The 22716-nt window shown below is 40.2% G+C and overlaps 1 pseudogene; it reads left to right on the top strand.

The window, feature by feature from the left end:
• The first annotated feature begins 1028 nt into the window (after window positions 1-1028).
• Window positions 1029-22716, top strand: part of LOC110646725 (cytochrome b-c1 complex subunit Rieske-4, mitochondrial-like) — a 33979-nt pseudogene continuing 12291 nt past the window's right edge.

Here is a 22716-nt window from a genome sequence, read left to right on the forward strand (position 1 = left end):
AGGCCCCAAGTGAGACTAGCTCAAGCCGATTTGCCCATCCTACCCATATCCATTACACCACACCACACATACACCGACATATGCATACAACTCTAAATTACCTTAAGGGGACACAGAGCGTGTCTAATATTTAACTACATACATATATTTATATGTGATGCATGAGCATGCCTTTAATATGTAATAATATTGAAATTACAAATAAAATCAATATCTACTCACAAATTAACCGTTGATTACTGTGGCAGCTGGGTGGAGGAGGAAGGCTGACCCGGCTCACCTAAACATTATATCAAAAATTTTATTAATATTTATTCAAACAACACTTCAAAGAGTCAAAGGACAAATCCTAAGTTTTACTGAAAATCCGGCAGAGTTTCCTCTATACCTAGCACCTACCCAACCTGCAAAATGATCCAAATAACACTTCTAATATACAAATTCTACAACCACATCTCATCATCATCATATGGACCCTCCAAAACAGTCAATATTCACAATTTTGAAAAATTATATTTTAGTCCCTATAACTATTATTTTATAAAATTTTATTCTAAACCCGGCTCCATGAAATTGAAGAAACTCGGAGTTCGGGTTCACCTACACCAATTTTGACACTGGAACGCATCCGAAGCATCTGGAAATGGTGGAGTGGATTATTACTTTGAACCCAATTGAGAGTTGCTCAGGCAATCTGTCTATCCGGCCAAAAAATGCAGACTCGAGCAATAGTCGAATCTCTCGAAAAAAAAGTATCTACACAAAACCCATAACACTAGGGGTTAGAATAAAATTGTTAGAAAATTAAATAAGCTCATTTAGAGCTCGAAAAAATACTGCAAAGTTTGTGGGACCTACCAAATTTTCGATGTTGAAAAATTTTGAAATTTATATGGTTGGGTGGCTCTCTTCAAGTAGAGTACGCAGGTACTCTCAAAATTTTTGTAGGGTTCTCGATTTGGGAGAAATTTAGCTAAAAAGTCAAAATAGGCTAAAACTTTCCAGAAAAAAATTAGACAACCCGCTCAATGAAATTGGATATTCTTGGTGTCTATAGAAAAATCTTGAGGAATAGAAGAGGTTTGGGAGAAGACTCGATCCGATTGGTGGCCGAATCGGTCGAATTTTGGCCGAGAAGTTTAAGTGACGCGCCTGCGAAGGAGTGGAATTTGGCTCATTTTTCCGGTGCCCTGGGGCGGCGGCTGGCGATGAGGAGGGATGGGGGAGGTGCGCCAGCGACTGAAGAAGGGAGGGGAGGTGGTCGACCGGCCAGAGGTGGAGGGAGGGGAGGTGGTCGACCGGCCAGAGGTGGAGGGAGGAGAGAGAATCGAGGGAGAGAAGTGAGGGTGTCGGGAGAGGGAGGAGAGAGGAAGAAAAAGGAAAGAAGGCCGATCTGATTTGATCGATTCAATCAGATCCATTTCGATTCAGCCGATCCGATTCAGAATACTTGAAATTGAATTTTTACTCTGCCCTGGGACAAAAAAGGAGACCCAAAAATTTCAAAAAAATTTCAGAAAACTCAAAAAATATTTTAAAGTCCAAATATATTTTTGGTTTTACCACATGGTCTTTAAATTAATTTATAAAAGTCAATGATATTTATAGTCTTAAGAAAATCAAACCCCATTTTGAAAATTCAGAAAATTTTCAAATAAATTTTCATAATATTTAATATAATAAAATAATAATATTAGCATATAAAATATTTATTTAAAAATTAGGTGTGTTACAATTTCTAAAGGTGACTTATCTATCACAAAATCTATAAATAATTTCAAATTTTAACATTACTATTATTAATATAAATTAAGATTTTAATATTATTTAAATAGTAATTATACTTATTCTAAAAACCTTGATATAATTCTATATTATTAATTTTCTAAGTATTATTAATTCATTAAAAATTATTTAATTTATTACAATTAAATTAATTAACAATATTAAACACCGAATTTCACTTATATTAATTTAGTGAATTATTCTAAATATTTACAAACTTATAATATTAAATTATAATATTAATATTAAAAAATAATTATTTAATTAACATAATTATAAAATTATTATTAAAAATTAACTTTTTAATTAAATAAAAAATTTACATTTATATCAATAAAAATAAAATTCTAATCCTATTAAATGACAAACATTTTATTTATGATAAGTTTATATCTATTTTTCTAAATATTAGTGACGGATAAATTTTACATTTACACACTCTATTTTCCTGCAATAAGATTTAAGCATAATTAATTTTGATCTTTAATTTTTTTGAGTTTTTCTATGTTACAGGTATTATTCTTATGAGAACAGTTGTATGTGAATGTGATTACTAGGATTTTATTATTATTGCTAATATCAAACAAAACTAATATTATTGCAAATTACATGATAGTTATATAGGCTAAGACAGGTTAATTTTCCTTTTTTTATATATATTTAATATTGATGCATCTTATAACATTTGGGATAATTAATATCATTTTTATATATAAAAAGTGCATTTTACATGTGATTGTATGAAACTTTGATTTTCTTAGGTCTATTTGGCTTAAATAGAGATTAATTATAATTTATTAATATCTTTATATATATGAATATATTTTTTATTTTTAATTTATTAGTCAATCTTAATTGTGTTATTGATTTTGACTATAAAGTTTAAAAAAATCTAATTATATTTTTTGTACATATTTATATGAAAAGTTATGCTCTTTCAATATTGATTTTAAATTATTATGTTTTAGATTTTTAAAATAATAAAAATGAAAGGAAAATACGAAAAGGAAATTAGAAGAAAAATTTTTTTTGACTAATTGATAGTATTAATTATATAATTAATATGAATTATTTTAAAAATGCATGATTAAATTTATATTTATATTTATATTTTAATCTATAAGGCTTTCATAACATATCTAATATAATCTATAATTTAAAAAAAAAACTTATTCAATATGTTAAATAGGTTTCAAATTAATTTACATTAAACAATATGAAAATATTAAATTTGAAAATCAAAATTTTATAACGGCGGTACACTAAATTACAAAACATATTTTTAAAATTATATTTTTAATTTTATAAATAATTTAACTATGCAACTTCTTATACAAATTAATATTATTTTAAATTATTAAAAAATATAATATAGGCAAATCAAACTTATTTTTTTAATAAAAAGTAAAATTAACAAAGTTTTAATAAATTTAATTAAATGAACTAACTTGTATTTATTAATTTATTTTAATTTTTAAATTTTTTCACCTGCTTATAATTTTAAAACTTAATATTATATTTTTTGTTATGTTAAACTTAAGTTTATAATTATGTTATTATTATATATAACACATAACTTTCATAAAATTATGGTTGAATTAAAAGATATATAATTTTATTTATATAATTAATTAAAATAACATAAAAATTAATTTAAATAATTAAATATAATTTTACTATAACAATATTATATCATATATAAAAAAATTTAACAGAAAATTATATATAAAAAAAAATTAAATCACGAGTATTTATGATGAGAATAATAACGTGCAACACATATTGTAGAAAAAATAATTTATATTATCTATATTATACATAAATGTATAAAGGAGAGGGAACATTAGTGTCGACACCATATTTTGGCCGATCCACAGAATCAATAAATTTCGAAACTGATCCTAAGTCTCCTTTTGCCAGCCAATTACATTTCCGATCTCTCTTTACCGAACAATCACATTTCCGACCTCTCCACAAAAGGAATCAAACCAATACTAAGTCTCCATGTCACTTAAAGCCTTGCCGATCTCTCAAACCAATTGTCAAATCTCCTGAATAGTCAATTACATTCACGATCTCTCTCGTCGATTTAAATCGAACCAAAGACTAGATCTTCATTTTAAAAGTTTAGGAATAATCAAGTTAAGGTTCCAATCCGGTTTAATGGCGATCCCGATCTTAAGTACTCAAGCCAAATTTCCAATTTTAAATTAAGTCCTGTTTAGCGTTGGTTCCCTGCCGATCTCATGCTTATGGTGTTTTCCGACCTCATACACTTAGATTAATAATCAACTTTAGTTGTTTAATATGCTCAGACAATCAAGTGCTTAAGTGATTTAGAGATTTTCCGATCACATCCATTCACTGAACAAAAAGCGAGTTTCATTTCATATTAAAGGTTGTACAAGTCATTCGGCTGGAGGATCACCCCCAGCCTGATCTACATTTTGCTCATTTTCTCTCTCGCCCTCAGCCTCCTCCTCGCTATCCTCACCCTCGTCCCGGGGAGCCAGATCTACCATCTAAGAGAAGTCCTCTTCAGGGTACCGATTTTTGAGCTCGGCCAGGAGATCCCTGTGAGCATTCACATAAGCGCCGGCTTCCCTTGTCACCGCCTCTTCCTCTTTCGCTTTGAGCTCCTCAGTGAGTTGAGCAACTTCACCAGCCCGGAGTGCCTGAATCTCTTCAAGAACACGATCTCGCTCGGCTAGAACACGAGCTTGCTCGGCCAGCTTGTCCTCGTAGAACTTCATCCGCCCCTCAATTTTAGATATGTAGTTCTGAGCGGATGAGAGTTGGGATCGGAGGGAAGCCACTTCATGACCCATCTTCTCGACCTCCTTACCCAGGCGGTGAGCCTTCTCCCGGACGATGTGCTGATTCACCAAGCACTCCACGTTTAGGCTCCTGGATCGGGTCAGGATATCATCAAGGTTGTCCTATTGTTCGGAAGCCCTCAAAGCTGTTCGGAATTTTGCTCCTCAGGATAAAGAAGCGGTTCTTCCAATTCTTCAGGGAGGAAGGCAGGTCAATAAAAAGTCCACAATGAGGTTTTGCCTGGAAGAACCAATACTCGTCATCCTTTCGACGAGTTAATCTATATAGTTCAGCGAATACCTTAGCTGTGGGTCGGAGTCCCTTAGCTCGGCATAGGCCTCGGAAGGCTACTAAGATCCGCCACGAGTTTGGGTGAACTTGAGCGATGCACACTTGGTAATATTTTAAAACTTCCTTGAAGAAGTCATCCAAAGGGAACCGTAGACCGGCTTTTAATAGCTCTTCGTATACTATAATCATGTCGTTCCCTTCGAATAAGTGATCGGCTCGGATATCTCCGTGACACCGGATGAGTTCGAATGAATCAGGATGAATGTTGTATTCTTGGCTGAACAATTGTAGGTCGGTTTCTTGAAGAACTGATGGTAGCTCGTCCATGGGAAGATTTTCCCTCCCTAAAGAAGGTACAGGCCTTGATGGTGCTGCTTGCCCTCGAGCTGGAACAGGGACCCTAGAAGGTTCAGGTCGCACGCTTGGTCCGACCACCTCCACTTCATCAGATGACCACGAGATCTGAACGGAAGGGGGGCTTGCTGCTCTCTGACCCTCGGCACCGCTCATTTTCAAAGGAAACAAGAAATTTAAACTAAAAGAAGGATCAAAACCCTTACCGGAGTCTGATCGGTGTTGGAAGAACTTGAGGAAACGAGAGAATTTTGAAGTTGTTCGCGAGAGACTGAAAATGACATAAGGGAGTAACTGGCTAACCCCCACCCCTATTTATACCGATGTTCCAGGCAGTGCATCGGTTAGTGGGACTCGCCAGCTGTTCTGACACGTCTCATGAATATTCCAAAATTCCATAAGGAAAGACCGGCTAGTTAGAGATCGGCTAATTAAGGCAAATGTTTGGAAGTGCGGATCGGATAAGGGCTGTTCAGTTGGAAACCAGATCGGATAAACACACCGGAGATCGGAGAATAATCAATAATAATAAAGTGATAATTGGCAAAATAAATTTTATTTCCAAAAGGTCAAATTACATCAGTTGGGCGATCTCTGGAGATCGGATTACATTAAAGGTCTAATTACATCATTTGGGCGATCTCTAAAGATCGGATTACATTAAAGGTCTGATTACATCATAAAGGCGATCTTTAGAGATCGGTGGAACATCCTATCTAAAAGGCCTATGTCAAAGCCTAGTCTCGTGGCTGAGTCAAAAGATGTGTTTGACTAGGAGACCGGCTAGGGGGACTATGACTCTCATGAGAATGAGAGAGGTCGTCATCAAAGTTACCGCTCAAAACCGAGTCGCTGTCGGAACACCCAGTGTGGAGAGGAGCCAGATGAACGCCAAAGAGCAGTCACCGGTGTTGAGGGGAATATTAGCAGTCTTCTCGCTCGAAATCAGTTCGCCGATTATATCGGGCGAACGATTCGAGATCGGCACGATCGAGGTCCTCGATCCAGATCGATTAATTAGTCCAGTTCTCTCACTGTCATCAGATAAGGTCATCATGATTTTTCGATCATCGGGATCGTAAATTTTCAGGCAAGGAACAAAGAGGGCAACCAGAAAAAGATTAAAAGCGGTCATCTTGTCCGGGATTGTTGCCGGAAGCAGCTAGAACAGGAAAAATGAGGAGAATAGGGGAGAAAGTCAAATGAGGTAGGGCTTCCCGGTTGAAGGTATATATAGGAAAATTTGAGCATTTACTGCAAGCAGAAAATGAAGCGGACGCCTCGAGAATTGAGGGAAATAAATACTTTGACTGGACCAAACCCGATAAAAGGAAGACCGGTGTGGTAAAGATCAGTAGAAGGGAGACCGGCATGAAAGATCGGAAAAGAGCGTGTTAGGAAGATCGGAAAAGAAAGGAGGTCGGATAGCAAAAAGAATAAGACAGCTTCTGCTGATTATCGTCATAATCAGGGCCGAGGTAGTTAAAGCGTCGCAAACGAAATCTCCACCGCACACCCTAGAATCGCCCGCATTACTGACATGTGCCAGAATACGTCAGGACAGCGCTGTACATCCTAATCTCCACCGTTGATCTTACTTGTAAGGACGAGCTCGGAGCCCTCGGATCGAAGAAGAAAATGACAAGATCAGCGCCTTTCACTCCTAGCCCTCGGATCGCTCTTGACGAGAAATTTTGGGCCGTCAGATTAGAAGAGAGAAAAGGACAAATACTCCGGAAGGGATCTCAGTCGTCCGTTCTGGTTCTCTCTAATTCTCGAGCCCTTAGATCATGTCCTTCAAAATCTTAACCCTCCATCTCCCTCAAAACAGATCCTGACCCTCCATGGGGAGCACCCGGTTCCTATAAATACCTGCATGAAAAACTGTTCAAGGGAGGACAAATAGTGAATATAGCGGAAGGACTCTCAAACTTAATTCAGCTAGTTACTCTGCTATTTTTGAAGCTTTCATAAGAAAAACTTTTGAAACCAGTTTTCTGGAGTAGTTTCTTGAAAAGGATTTCTGAATACTGAAACTCTCCATTTTCAGTTCGTTCATTATCCTATGACACTCTCACTTTCTGTCTTTGTTATCTTTATTCCCACTTCCGTTGTCCAAGTTCAACTTCATTCATACTTGGTTATAATATTGATTGGACTGCATTTTAACAAGGTATTCTTCATTTCAAGGCAAACCTTAGTCTTCAGGTTACCAGCCTGCGGCCCCCATTACGTTCTGTGATCCCATTGTTAGTTCAATAGATCCGACTCCCCACAGGTGAGTGCTCATATTGCTTTTTTTATTAAGTGCTCGTTCTTATTTTACGTATTTCCTTTATTCTTTATATATATATAATTTTCTCCAAGTTTATATTGCGCTAAAGAACACGAAGAAGGTCATTCTCGAGTTTGCTTTCGTGTTGACCAGTCCATTCTTTTTATTAATCTTTGTTATTCCTGAACGTAAGTCTTCTAGTCCCGAGTAGCATATAAGTGGTCGGATAAAATGTAGGTAACTGTATCTTAAGGGTCTCTTTAAAATAATGAAAGGTCTAAACAATAAGTCGGGAAAATAGTAAGGCCGAATCACTAGAATAATGCAAAAGACAATTGAGTAAGACGACACAAGGCAGAGTAAAACCGAACCTTAAGATAGATAAATGGGATAGATCGAGTATCAAAAGGTACTGGTAAGGCGACCACATAGGAAGGTCGGAAAATTCGGTTTGGTATCTCCTGACTAGTTACAAGATACCAATGAGTTAAAAGAAGCCTTATTCCGAGCCCCTGCATCTTTAAATGCCAAAACCCTTAGTTCTAGGATTTCGTGACGGGTAGCTGTAATCAAGTTTCGAGAGATCAGAAAAGTCCTTATCCGATCCCTATTAAAATAAAAGAGATCGGAGGAGAGTTCTTATCCGATTCTCAATCTAAAATTTTAACAAGTATTTAAAATTGATCGGAGGAGAGTTCTTATCCGATTCTCACTTAAAATTTTAATAAATATTTAAAAAGGAGATCGGAGGAGAGTTCTTATCCGATTCTCAATCTAAAATTTTAACAAATATTTAAAGGAGATCGGAGGAGAGTTCTTATCCGGTTCTCACTTAAAAAATTTTAATAAATATTTAAAAGGAGATCGGAGGAGAGTTCTTATCCGGTTCTCACTTAAAAATTTTAATAAATATTTAAAAAGAGATCGGAGGAGAGTTCTTATCCGATTCTCAATCTAAAATTTTAACAAATATTTAAAGGAGATCGGAGGAGAGTTCTTATCCAGTTCTCACTTAAAAATTTTAATAAACATTTAAGAGGAGATCGGAGGAGAGTTCTTATTCGGTTCTCACTTAAAAATTTTATCAAATATTTAAAAAGAGATCGGAAGAGAGTTCTTATCCGATTCTCAAGCTTAAAAATTTTAATAAATATTTAAAGGAGATCGGAGGAGAGTTCTTATCCGATTCCCAAATTAAATTTTAACAAATACGTAAGATGATTCCCCCTGAAGTAAAATTAATACGCAACAGCAACTCACTAAGGTTGTCTCATTTACTTATGTATCTGGGTAATCCGGATTAGTGAAAAATCAAACATTCCTTTCGGTCAAAAGGATTAACATTTCCATTCAAACCCTCCTAACTACGAAGAACGTGAAGTTAAATCTGCTTACCCTCGTTGAGGGACGAGGTGGGGTGCCTAACACCTTCCCCACCCGTTTACGGACCCCGAACCTAGAATCTCTGTTTTTGAAGTTGTTTTATTTTAACTTACTTTCACAAAAGGTTTTCTTTAATTTCCCTCAAAATTAAAGTGGCGACTCCTCACTTTTCCCACTTCGGTGAGTGTTCGTCCAGGCGACCGCAAAACACCTTGCGACAGCTTGGCGACTCCACTGGGGAGCTTGAAAACTTAACCCCGGTCTAGAGGTCCAAAAGTAGATTTAATTTTGCGATCAAATCATAGTTAGGTGGGCTCACTCTGCAAAATTCTGTACGTTAATTATTGTTATTCCTGCTAACCATTTTGCTTATCTTGCTTGTTTTACTTTCCACAGCGCTCTTCATTTAAAAGAAAAAAGGGAAAAATGAAAATCCCCCTGAATTGGGAAGAGGTAAAGGTGTACCTTCACACACTGAACACTCACACGACGTCCTCACACACTTCAGCCCTATACCCGGGCTTTCTTACCCTTTTAGGAAAGTAGGAGGGAGTCATGTAGCGGTACCTGTGGGTTTTACCCTGTTAGTATCCGTGAAGGCTTCTGCTCAAATTGAAACTCGTCCTATTCACTGTGATACCCGTGGAATTTTCCCGACAGTATCATGGGGAATAGAATGGGGCTCTACTGTTTACAGTAGGGGCAATTTTGGAACCTGTGGCTTTTAGAAAATTAGACTTTGAGCTAAACTATCACGATAGCTGGAAGTCGTAGCAAGCTACCTTGTAAGATAGAACTGTCCGATTAGGTAGCACCCAGCCGGTATTAGGACTTTCCTTTACTTTAGGATAAAAGGGGCATACTTACTCTTACCCTATTTTGTTTATTTTATTTTGTTCTTATTTTTAAGTGTAATCTTGAATCATACTGTTAAGAAAACCTACACATTTTCCTACTTTGATAAATGTGCAGGTGTCACTCTGCCAATAGTATAATTCAAGATTACCTAAATTTATCCTGCTAACAAGTTTTTCCCACAGGCATCACCGAAATAAGGTCTGTAAAAGGATAAGCATCATTTGTGACATGGCATCCTCGAGTCAGTCGGCAGAAGAAGTTCTTAAATCAGAACAAAATGCTAAACCATGGCCCGAATCGTCTCATAGCTCAGTGCCCCTACAAAGGGATACTAGCTCATTACCCCCATTGGACCTGAGCAAGATTGAAGTCAGGATGAACAGTCTCGAGGGTCTGGCCAATGGTTGGAAGTCGTTTCCCGATCAGGTCAAAGCACAATTTGAGAAGAAATACGGGAGGATTGCAACCTTAATGCGAGTTAGGGTCCAGGTCCCGGCACTAAAGGCCATGTTGCCAGTTTGGAACCCTAAGTTTGGAGTGTTCTCTTTCAACGACATCGATACTACTCCCACTATGGAAGAATATCAAGCATTGCTAGAAATCCCTTATGCGGCGCAGAATCGGATTTACCTATACCTCAAACATAGGCAGACCTGGAAACGGCTCGCACATATGCTGGGGATCCCACCAGAAGAAGCAAAGGCGAGAGAAACCGTCAAAGGAAACACGCATGGATGGTATTGGACTTACCTCAAGAAAGGGTTGGATCAATGCATCCAAGATCAACAGTGGAATCAAGCTTCATTGATGTTCGCTTTAGCAATTTACGGATTGATCTTGTTCCCTGGACCTTCCGAAATCATAACCTGCGATGTTGTGGAAATGTTTTGGGCAGTAGAGAAACAGAAAGTCAATCCAGTACCGGCAATACTTACCTACACTTTCTTAACCCTCACTTACTACAAATAGCAAGGCAAGGGGTCCATTTAGTATTGTTCTCAGTTGTTGCACCTCTGGATCATTAGTCATATGTGTCCTGTGGAGATGAAGGGATTAACTTGGTATCTTAACCAGCCTCTCATCGAGAAAATGACCCGATTGGTAATTAGCCCAAAGGATGAGCCGCAGTGGCAAGAACTGATTTTGAGCTTCAATAGCCATAACTATTGTTGGAAGAAATTGTGGACGTCAAGTCAATCCATTCTGATCAGCACGGGGAATAATCAATCAGTATCCCTAATCGGAGTGACTGGATACACAAGTTACACTCCGGCCTTAGTAGTAAGACAATTCGGCTCAACAAAGTTCAGAATCAATACGGAAGAATACCACCAAGGTTATTTCTACCATGAGCTCAAGGAAGAGGAGGGGTTGAAAATAGCTCGCAAATCTTGGGAAAACATCACTCTGATGGACAGGTCGCCTAAAGGTCCGAGTGCCACGGGCGATTATCTTAAATGGAGGGCTGATAGGGACCAAGAACACTTAACTACAGAATTCGAAGGCAGAAACCCTCGCCAAAACATCCTATCAGAATAAGCTAATAATCATTTGACTGACTCACTACAGAAGGCAAACACCGAAAACTCGCAACTGCAAGAACAAATAAAGCAGTTAGAAGACCAACAGCAGAACCTTAAAAGAAAAGTGAGAAGACTCAGGGAAGAGGCAAGGGCCGAAAAGATGGGCTTCGAAGAGCAAGAGGCACGGTGGGAAGAGGAAAAAGGCTCTCTTCAAGCTCTGGTAAAAGAAGTAGAAGTGCAGAATAGTAAGCTTCAGGAAAAAATGAAATACCAAGAGATACTCATAGAAGAGTATAAACAACAGAACAAAAAGAAGAAGCTCGAATTGAAGGAACAGACATTACTCATCAACGATATTCTGAAAAAATGTGCTAAGGAAAGGAAGGAGAAAGAAAGACAAGTTGCTCTCTATCAAGAGCTGAAAGAGAATGTTGACCAGCTGGAGAGAACGATAGCACAGGGAAAACAAGAACTCCTTCCTGAATCCAAGTATGCTCTGAAAGCATTTGACCCTGCCAAACAAGAAGAAAGGTTATACGAGTATCTCAGAAAATGTCATCTCATTATAAAGAGCCTCCCTGAGCCTAGGCCGATGTAAAGAATGCTGTGTATAAATATTCAGTTAATGGAAAACTTTTTGGGCCATTGTTTAGCAAAATTGTGAATGAATAGTATAACTCCCGTAGGAACCCCCTCGCTAGGGTTATGCGAAAAATTGGATATGCCATATGAACAGGTATCATAAACGATCATTCAATCCAGTCATTCACAGTCAGACTATCGAATGATGCCATGATAAAATTGATGCAACTATCCTTCTGCAGATTTCATTTTGGCTCCCAAATGCCACTGTATCATTTGTCCGAACCAGAACCTTTAGTTTTTTTTACGAAATTCAAAATTCACTAAAAGTTTTTATTTATCTCCCCACAGAAAATCAACAATGCTTCAAACAAGGCAAGTCTGACTAGACACATGGTTCAACCCAAGCGAGTGTACTTAACGAGATCCCGAACAAAGAAGATAATGGAAGATCAGGAACAAGTACAGAACTTACAAGGGCAAGTATCCGAGCTGAAAGACCAGGTCTCAGAACTCATGAGGCTAATGAGGGAGATGTCCCAAAATAAATCGGCTTCAGAACCTAACCTACCACTACCTCCCCCACCACCCACAACAAATGATCCGCATCAAGCTTCAACTTCTTTCACCTTTCAGTCACCTATCCCGGATCCGATAATCACTGTCAATCCGGCTACTATAAATAATGACCCACCTTTCTCCCATTACCTGGCTATCTCAAATGCCGACCCATACCCTTCAATACTGATCCCTCCGGTTCACTCCACCTCTCATTTCCCAGCTGGGGGAGTATCTTTTGCAGTAGGAGGAGAAAATAAGACCAGGGAAAATGAAAAATTGTCTGCTCTAGAGGAAAGACTGAGAGCAATAGAGGGACTGAACATGTATGGTTCAGTCGATGTGGCGTCACTTAGATTGGTGCCAGACGTGGTGGTGCCACCCAAATTCAAAGTCCCGGACTTCGACAAGTACACTGGGAACTCAGACCCCCGCATTCACCTGGCAACCTACATCACCAAAATGTCTACCTTGACAGAAAATAACAGACTTCTCGTCCACTTCTTTCATGAGAGCCTCTCTGGAGCAGCCCTGAGATGGTGCATACAATTGGATAGGAGCAAACTACACTCCTGGAAGAATTTAGCTGATGCATTCTTGAAACATTACAAATTTAACTGTGATGTGGCCCCTACAAGGAGGGACCTTCAAAACCTGGTGCAGAGAGACAGGGAAAGCTTCAAGGAATATGCCCAAAGATGGAGGGAGAAGGCTTCAGAAGTATATCCTCCAGTAACTGATAACGAACTATGTTCCCTGTTCATCGAAACATTGAAGGCTCCCTACTTCAATTTGATGATTGGAAACACTTCCAACAGCTTCTCTGACATCATCCAAGCCGGTGAGAGGATAGAAGCTAATTTAAGGATGGGACGCAGCAGAGTTGACCGAGAGAATCTGCGAAGAAAATCGCGATTTGGCAAAAAGAAGGAGGGTGATGTGCATTCCGTCACCCGGCAAAATAATTACTCCCCACTTCCTCAAAATAACTACCGGCCATATCCTCCCCCTCATGGCCAAAAAGTTGCAAACATTCCACCTCCTTTCCCAAATTATCCACACACACGCCCACAATACCCACCACTTACAAATTACCAGCCTAGACCTCCTCCTCCACCTACCCAACCCAAACCATCTCAAAATAACCCCAGACCACCAAGAAATCCTGATCCACCCCTTCCCCTCCCACTCAGTGAAATATACCGATATCTCGTCGGTATAAACCAGATAGTATCAGTTCCCCTAGACCCAATTTAGCCACCATACCCCAGGTGGTATGATGCCACTGCCCGTTGTGAATATCATGGAGGGGCACAAGGGCATTCGACTGACAACTGCGGAGCACTCAGAGGGAGAGTGCACGCTTTAATCCGGAATGGGTGGTTGAAGATTGAGGGAAACGGTCCCCTCCCCAATGTTATCTCAAACCCGCTGCCTAATCATAATACAGGCAATGGTGTAAACATGATAGAATCAGACGGGGAGAGGTTGACACCAAAGGTAGACGAGCTGATTCCCCACTTTGAGGAAATTTTTGCCATGGCGATGAGGGAAGGTTACCTTTGCCCTCAGGTATCAGGATCAGAAAAGGGTACGGGATGTCCTTACCATGGAGGGGCAGCTGATCATGAGCTGCGAGACTGTGAGGGATTCCGGCAAGAGGTTTAGAACTTGCTGTCCCTCAAAATTTTAAGATGTCGAAGGAGATCGAAAGTGGAGGGCGAAGTAAATACCGCCAAGTTTGGCCAGAATACCTCTACCCCCAATCGTAGATTAACCTTCTTTGCCCCTAATGCCCCAATGCCCTCACCACCAGTAACTATTATCCGAGCCCCGCCCCAGCTTCCTATCACCAATACTCATGCCATACCTTGGAATTATAACTTCCAAGTTTTCACCCAAGGAGCATCAAGCAGTACGTCGGCTCCTAATATTGCTTCACCTCTTACATCTCCAAAACCGTGCTTCACTCCCCATGAACACTTCAGAATGACTTACGCCAAACCTACCAGCAATACTACTCCCCAACCTAATCCTCAGCCCGTCGCTGCCATAAAATCCTCCCCACCTGAGCAAGAAGACGAGTTTATAACTCGAAGTGGGAGATGTTACGGGAAATGGGAGAATTACAGAAAAGTACAGAATAGGAGATTGAGAAAATGGGGGAAGTAGAGCCCGCCGAGCCTAAAGAAGAGGAGGAGTTGTTGCTCCAAATAATGAAGCAGAGTGAGTATGATGTGGTGGAACAGTTGAGAAAGACACCTGCCCGAATTTCACTGTTATCGCTGATTTTGGGCTCTGAGGTGCACCGTCATGCCTTGCAGAAAATCCTGGATCAGGCCTTTGTGAACCCCGACATCACACCGGGGCAGTTTGAGAAGATAGTAGGATAAATCCAGGCATCCAGTTTTGTTACCTTTTCTGAAGAAGAGATAGATCCTGCAGGCTTGGCACACACTAAAGCCCTCCATGTGACAGTGAAATGCAAAGGTTGTATAGTGGCCAAGGTCCTTATTGATAATGGATCAGCACTCAACGTACTGCCTAGTGCTACCTTGGCTAGACTACCAGTTGACCAATCAAATATACGTCAGAGTGCTATGGTGGTAAGAGCCTTTGACGATACAAGAAGAGAAGTGTTGGGAGACATCGACTTGCCACTCCAAATTGGCGCATGCACCTTCAACGTCACATTCCAAGTGATGAACATTGAACCGGCCTACACTATGTTGCTAGGGAGGCCGTGGATCCATTCAGCGAATGCCGTTCCTTCAACTTTACATCAGAAGATAAAGTACATCATGGACGGCAAAATCATCACGGTGAGAGGGGAAGAAGCCATATTGGTCACTAAGCCACAATCACTTCCTTATGTGGAAGCTACTGAGGAGTTATTGGAAAGCTCTTTCCAGGCCCTCGAATTACAAGAAATCAGAAATGAAGGGGCTATGGCTATGGTAGCCAAGATAATGTCAAGGAATGGATATAAAGAAGGCAAAGGCCTAGGCGCCACATTACAAGGAATTGTTGAACCTATACCGGCTATCCAGAAGATGGGCCATTGCGGTTTGGGATATGAGGAAGATGCCCTCATAGATGGACGATTCTGGATGAGGAATAGACTTCGGGATCAGAGATTTGACCAGAAAATCGGGAGAATGAAAGTAGTCCCGAGAATCACAGAGGTCTTCACTAAACCGGTCATCGAAAATCCGGCAGAGGTTGAAGAATCACTCGATGAACCATCTATTGATGTCATCCACTTGGATTCCTTGTATGAGGCTCTGGTCTCGCCAATAGCTGAGGGGCAAGAGTTGGACAACTAGACAGCAGAGGACATCCCTGTACTTAATTTAGAGACTATTCATCAATTAACACCTAATAATTCAATAGACTCATAAATTCCTCTGGTTAATTTTGAAATCCCCATAACTGCCATTACTTCAAGTGATTCTGAGGTAGAGCTCACAGAAGAAAGGGATGAAAGGGATGAACCTTCCCTAGTGCCTTGTGGAGACAAAACGCGCACCATAAACTTAGGCACGGAAGAAGTGAAAAGGGAACTTAAGGTTGTGGATAGTGAAGAATTGGGAGATATGATTAGTTTGCTCAAAGAATTCCTGGACGTGTTTTCCTGGAGCTATGACGACATGATTGGTTTGGACCCCCAGATAGTGACACACAAAATTCCTCTAATTCCGGGGACAATCCCGGTAAAGCAGAAGCTAAGAAGAATGAACCCTAACACACTGCTCAAAGTTAGAGATGAGGTCAAGAAACAGTATGATGCTGGGTTCCTAGAAGTATTCAAATATCCCCAATGGATAGCTAACGTTGTCCCGGTAATGAAGAAGGACGGGAGAGTTAGGGTGTGCGTTGACTACAGGGATCTTAATAAGGCGAACTTAAAAGATGATTTCCCTCTCCCTCACATTGATGTGTTAGTAGACAATGCTGCGGGATTGGGCAGGTGTTCGTGTATAGATGGGGCATCAGGGTATAATCAAATCCCAATGGATGACGGAGACAAGGAAAAAACTGCTTTTATCACTCAATGGGGGGTATTTTGCTATCGGGTCATGCCTTTCGGGTTAAAGAATGCTGGAGCCACCTACCAACGCGCCATGGTCACATTATTCCACGATATGATACATAAGGAAGTGGAGGTGTACGTGGATGATATGATCATCAAATCCCGGGGAGAGGAGAGCCATGTGCAGGTGATGAGGAAAGTATTCGAGAGACTCAGGAAATATCAGCTGAAACTGAACCCTGCCAAGTGCATATTTGGAGCTAGATCTGGGAAATTGTTGGGATTCATAGTGAGCGAGAAGGGAATAGAAGTTGATCCGGACAAAGTCCGAGCCATTCAAGAGATGCCATCCCCAAAAACAGAAAGGGAGGTGCGCAGTTTCTTGGGAAAATTGAACTACATATCAAGGTTTATTTCCAATCTCACCGCTAAGGCTGAGCCTATTTTTAGACTACTCCGAAAGAACAACACCACTCAATGGGATTCAGTTTGCCAAGAGGCTTTCGAGAAAATCAAGCATTACCTGTCAAACCGGCCAGTGTTGGTTCCACCAGTGGCCGGAAGGCCTCTGATTCTGTATATGGCAGTCCAACAAAGCTCAATGGGATGTGTTTTGGGGCAACATGATGATACCGGCCGGAAGGAAAGAGCTATTTATTACCTAAGCAAAAAGTTCAATGATTGTGAGTCAAGGTATTCTTTCCTAGAGAAAACTTGCTGCGCGCTAGCTTGGACAGCGAATCGTTGAATCACAAGACATGGCTCATTTCCAGAATGGATCCTATCAAGTATGTATTTGAAAGCCCATTCGTGCCGGGAAGGATAGCCAAATGGTAGGTCATACTATCTCAATATGACATTGTCTATATGACTCGAAAAGCGGTAAAGGGTAGCGTGATCGCTGATCTCTTAGCAGAAAACCCTATCCAGGATTATGAAGCTCTGGATTTTGAGTTCCCTGATGAGCATATTAATGAAGTAGATTGCGAAGAAGAAGAGCCAGCTGATGTTTGGGAAACGTATTTCGACGGAGCTGTTAATTTGTCCGGTAATGGAATGGGAGCTGTACTGATATCTCCGGATGGGAGACACTTTCCGATAGCTATCAAGTTGAGATTTGACTGCACCAACAACATCGCAGAATATGAAGCTTGTGTAATGGGTCTACAAGCTGCTATCAAAATGAAGGTCAGAAAGTTGGAGATGTATAGAGACTCAGCTCTGATCATTTATCAAGTCAAGGGAGAATGGAAAACTAAGGATTCGAAGCTAATCCCATATCAGAAGTACTTACTGGAGCTGATTAAGAAATTCGAAGAAATCTCTTTCACTCACCTTAGTCAAGACAAAAATCAATTTGCAGATGCCTTAGCCACCCTGGCTGTTATGGCTCAAATGGAAGAAGGGCAAATGACTCAGGTATTGAAGATTAAAGCAAGAAGTGAGTCGGCTTACTGCTTCATGATCGAAGAAGAACCTGATAGTAAACCTTGGTACCATGACATCTTGCTCTACATCAGAACCAGAGAATTCCCTCCAGGGGCGAGCAAAAACGAAAAGAGGATAATTCGGATACTAGCATTGGGATACTTCCCCAGTGGAGAAACCTTATACAAAAGGAGCTCTAACGGCGAATTGCTGAGATGTGTGGATACAAAAGAGGCAAAGAGAATCCTTTTCGAGAGTCATGAGGGAAACTGTGCAACCCATGCCAATGGACACATGATGGCTAAACAAATCATGAGACGAGGATATTTTTGGACTACCATGGAAAAGGATTGCGTCGAGTATTTCTGAAAGTGCCATAAGTGTCAAATATACGCGGATCCGATAAATGTTCCTCCTCACCAATTGTTCAGCCTCGTTTCACCATGGCCTTTCGCAATGTGGGGCATTGATGTGATTGGTCCCATCAACCCTAAGGCATCCAATGGGCACAGGTTTATCTTAGTAGCAATCGACTATTTTTCTAAATGGGTCGAAGTGACATCATATGCTCACATTACACAGAACACATTTCTCAAATTCCTCAGAAATAATATCATCTGCCGGCACGGCCTCCCCAATGAAATCATCACTGACAACGCCAAGAACTTGAATGGCCCAAAGATCCAGAAGTTATGTGATCAATACAAGATTCGACATCTCAATTCCTCCCCATACCGTCCCCAGATGAATGGAGCGGTGAAAGCCGCAAACAAAAATCTCAAAAGAATAATTCGGAAAATGACGATCACGTATAGAGATTGGCATGATATGCTCCCTTACGCTCTTCATGCATACCGGACCTTCGTAAGAACATCAACTGGGGCAACTCCGTACTCACTGGTCTACGGGATGGAAGCTGTATTGCCTATCGAAGTTAAAATTCCTTCCTTAAGGATTCTGAAGGAATCAGGGATTGATGAGTCAGAATGGATCCAGTCAAGGTTGGATCAATTAAACTTGCTGGATGAGAAGAGGCTAGAAACAGCATGTCATGGGCAGTTGTACCAGAGAAGAATGGCCAGGGCGTTTGACAAAAGTGTTCGCCCTCACTAATTTCAACCCGGGGACCTAGTTCTAAAGAAAGTTCTCCCGAATCAAAATGATCCCTGGGGTAAATAGTCACCAACCAACGAGGGACCCTATGTGGTTAAAAGGGCATTTTCTGGTGGGGCCCTGATCTTAACCCACATGGACGGCGAAGAATTTTCAAGACCTGTGAATACTGACGCCGTTAAGAGATACTATGCCTAAAAAAAAAAAGGGTAGGGATGAAAACACGAAAGGGCGCTCCTAGCAAAATGTGTGAAAAAAGGCGAAAACCCTCGAAGGGCGCTTTCTGTAAAATGAGTGAAGGATGAAAACCCGAAAAGGCGTCCTGAAAGAACAAGCAAAAAATAAATAAATAAATAAATAAATAAAGAGAAAAGAAAAATCTAGGGGTGAAAACCCGAAAGGGCATCCCAAGAACCAAAAGGGGAGAAATAAGGAGCGAGGCATGAAACCGAGAAGGGAAATAAACCGTCATGGCATAAGGCTTCAGAGTACTTGAAATAATGGCAATTAAGGGACTTTAAAGCTAACTACAAGAAACATGTGAGATCTATCCTTGTACCCTTTTCCTTTAAAACTGTATCTTTGTTTCTTAAAGCCTTAATAAAGTCATTCTTCTTCTCCAATCTATCTTCTTCCCGTTTCAATTCGTCTTTTTGCTTTATCTTTATACTCACACTATTTTCTCTGCGCTATTAATCATTTAAAATTTTGCCATAAGGTTAGGATTTGAAAATTGATAACCTCACGTACTTTACTATGAGATTTGCAGGAAATGGCCGGAAAAAAAAAAAAAAAAAAAAAAAAAAAAAAAACTAGAGGTAAAAACCTGGAAGGGCGCTTCTAGTCAAATGGACGAAGGGAAAGTGAAAACCTGCAAGGGCACTTTTTGCAAAATAAGAAGAAAGTCAAGGGGCATCCGAAGAAATGAGGTAGTAGGCCAAGTCTTGTAACTCGTCCTCCATTAATCATCGGCTTTCGGGATCCTGTTAAGTACACTTCATCGGGGAAGAACTTCTTGTGTCGAGATTAGACTTGCTTTGTAAGTTGATTTTAATTTTTAGCATCTTAAATTTCTTGTCAATCAACCTCTGGTTCCTTGATCTAAGTTGATTTTAATTTTCTGCATTTAAATTTCCCGTCATCAACCTCTGGTTCCTTGATCTAAGTTGAATTTAATTTTCAGCACCTTAAATTTCTTGTCAATCAACCTCTGGTTCCTTGATCTAAGTTGATTTTAATTTTCCAGCATTTTAAATTTCCTATCAATCAACCTCTGGTTCCTTGATCTAAGTTGATTTTAATTTTCAGCATTTTAAATTTCCTGTCAATCAACCTCTGGTTCCTTGATCTAAGTTGATTTTAGTTTTCAGCATTTTAAATTTCTTGTTATCAACCTCTGGTTCCTTGATCTAAGTTGATTTTAATTTTCAGCATCTTAAATTTCCTGTCAATCAACCTCTGGTTCCTTGATCTAAGTTGATTTTAATTTCCTGCATTTAAATTTCCCGTCATCAACCTCTGGTTCCTTGATCTAAGTTGATTTTAATTTTCAGCATTTTAAATTTCCTGTCAATCAACCTCTGGTTCCTTGATCTAAGTTGATTTTAATTTCCTGCATTTAAATTTCCCGTCATTAACCTCTGGTTCCTTGATCTAAGTTGATTTTAATTTTCTGCATTTAAATTTCCCGTCATCAACCTCTGGTTCCTTGATCTAAGTTGATTTTAATTTTCAGCATTTTAAATTTCCTGTTAATCAATCTCTGGTTCCTTGATCTAAGTTGATTTTAATTTTCTGTATTTAAATTTCCTATTATCAACCTCTGGTTCCTTGATCTAAGTTGATTTTAATTTTCCAGCATTTTAAATTTTCTATCAATCAACCTCTGGTTCCTTGATCTAAGTTAATTTTAATTTCCTATATTTAAATTTCCTATTATCAACCTCTGGTTCCTTGATCCAAGTTGATTTCAAATTTTTAGCATTTTAACTCCTGTTGCCAATCTCTAGGTCACTAACTTAAGTAGGCTTTAGCTTCCTAACCTTGAACTCCTAATCGCCCAAAATATGGGTCTGAATCTTTACATAATTCCTACACGGGAAAATTTTTCCCTTTAATAGAAATTATGTAAAGAGGGGCAGCTGTCGACACCATATTTTAGCCGATCCCCAGAATCAATAAATTTTGAAACTGATCCTAAGTCTCCTTTTGCCATCCAATTACATTTCCGATCTCTCTTTACCAAACAATCACATTTCTGACCTCTCTACAAAAGGAATCAAATCAATACTAAGTCCCCATGTCACTTAAAGCCTTGCCGATCTCTCAAACCAATTGTCAAATCTCCTGAATAGTCAATTACATTCCCGATCTCTCTCGTCGAATGGCCGAACCAGCACTAGATCTTCATTTTAAAAGTTTAGGAATAATCAAGTTAAGGTTCCAATCCGGTTTAATGGCGATCCTAATCTTAAGTACTCAAGCCAAATTTCCAATTTTAAATTAAGTCCTGTTTAGCGTTGGTTCCCTGTCGATCTCATGCTTATGGTGTTTTCCGACCTCATACACTTAGATTAATAATCAACTTTAGTTGTTTTAATATGCTCAGACAATCAAGTGCTTAAGTGATTTAGAGATTTTCCGATCACATCCATTCACTGAACAAAAAGCGAGTTTCATTTCATATTAAAGTTTGTACAAGTCATTTGGCTGGAGGATCACCCCCAGCCTGATCTACATTTTGCTCATTTTCTCTCTCGCCCTCAGCCTCCTCCTCGCTATCCTCACCCTCGTTCCGGGGAGCCAGATCTACCATCCAAGAGAAGTCCTCTTCAGGGTACCGATTTTTGAGCTCGGCCAGGAGATCCCTGTGAGCATTCACATAAGCGCCGGCTTCCCTTGTCACCACCTCTTCCTCTTTTGTTTTGAGCTCCTCAGTGAGCTGAGCAACTTCACCAGCCCGGAGCGCCTGAATCTCTTCAAGAACACGATCTCGCTCGGCTAGAACACGAGCTTGCTCGGCCAGCTTGTCCTCGTAGAACTTCATCCGCCCCTCAATTTCAGATATGTAGTTCTGAGCGGATGAGAGTTGGGATCGGAGGGAAGCCACTTCATGACCCATCTTCTCGACCTCCTTACCCAGGCGGTGAGCCTTCTCCCGGACGATGTGCTGATTCACCAAGCACTCCACGTTTAGGCTCCTGGATCGGGTCAGGATATCATCAAGGTTGTCCGGAGACAGCCTGTCCCGATCCTCCCGAAGGTAAATAGAAGCACCCAGGACTTTAGCCAAACCCGGATTCTCCCGAACAGTTTGGTTCTTCTCCAAGGAATGGATCAGCACTTGAGCACCGCGGGAGAGGGTTCATGTGGTAGGTTGAGAAGGACCCCCTTCCGCACCTAAAGCAACTGGAGGAGCTAGAGGCGGCTCTTCTTGACGAGGAGGAGATCGGATCACTTCTGCCTTGGGGATCGGCTGCCCCGAAGGTTGAGATGAGCCCCCTTGCATCTCTTCAGTCTCATGCCTGGGCGTCTGGAGTAGTTCGGATCACTTCATCTCCCGCACCTTGCGAGAGACTTCTCTCTTTCGCTTTCGGCTCTCCTTGGAGGCTTCGCCGCTTGCCATACCTGCACAAAGAAGAGGTCAGTGAGATCGCTAAGGTCCAAAGGTCTGAGATATAGAAAATACCGATGCCGAGGTCATAGAGCTGAAACCC

Source organism: Hevea brasiliensis, chromosome 1 (genome assembly GCF_030052815.1).
Source record: "Hevea brasiliensis isolate MT/VB/25A 57/8 chromosome 1, ASM3005281v1, whole genome shotgun sequence".
NCBI lineage: Eukaryota > Viridiplantae > Streptophyta > Magnoliopsida > Malpighiales > Euphorbiaceae > Hevea > Hevea brasiliensis.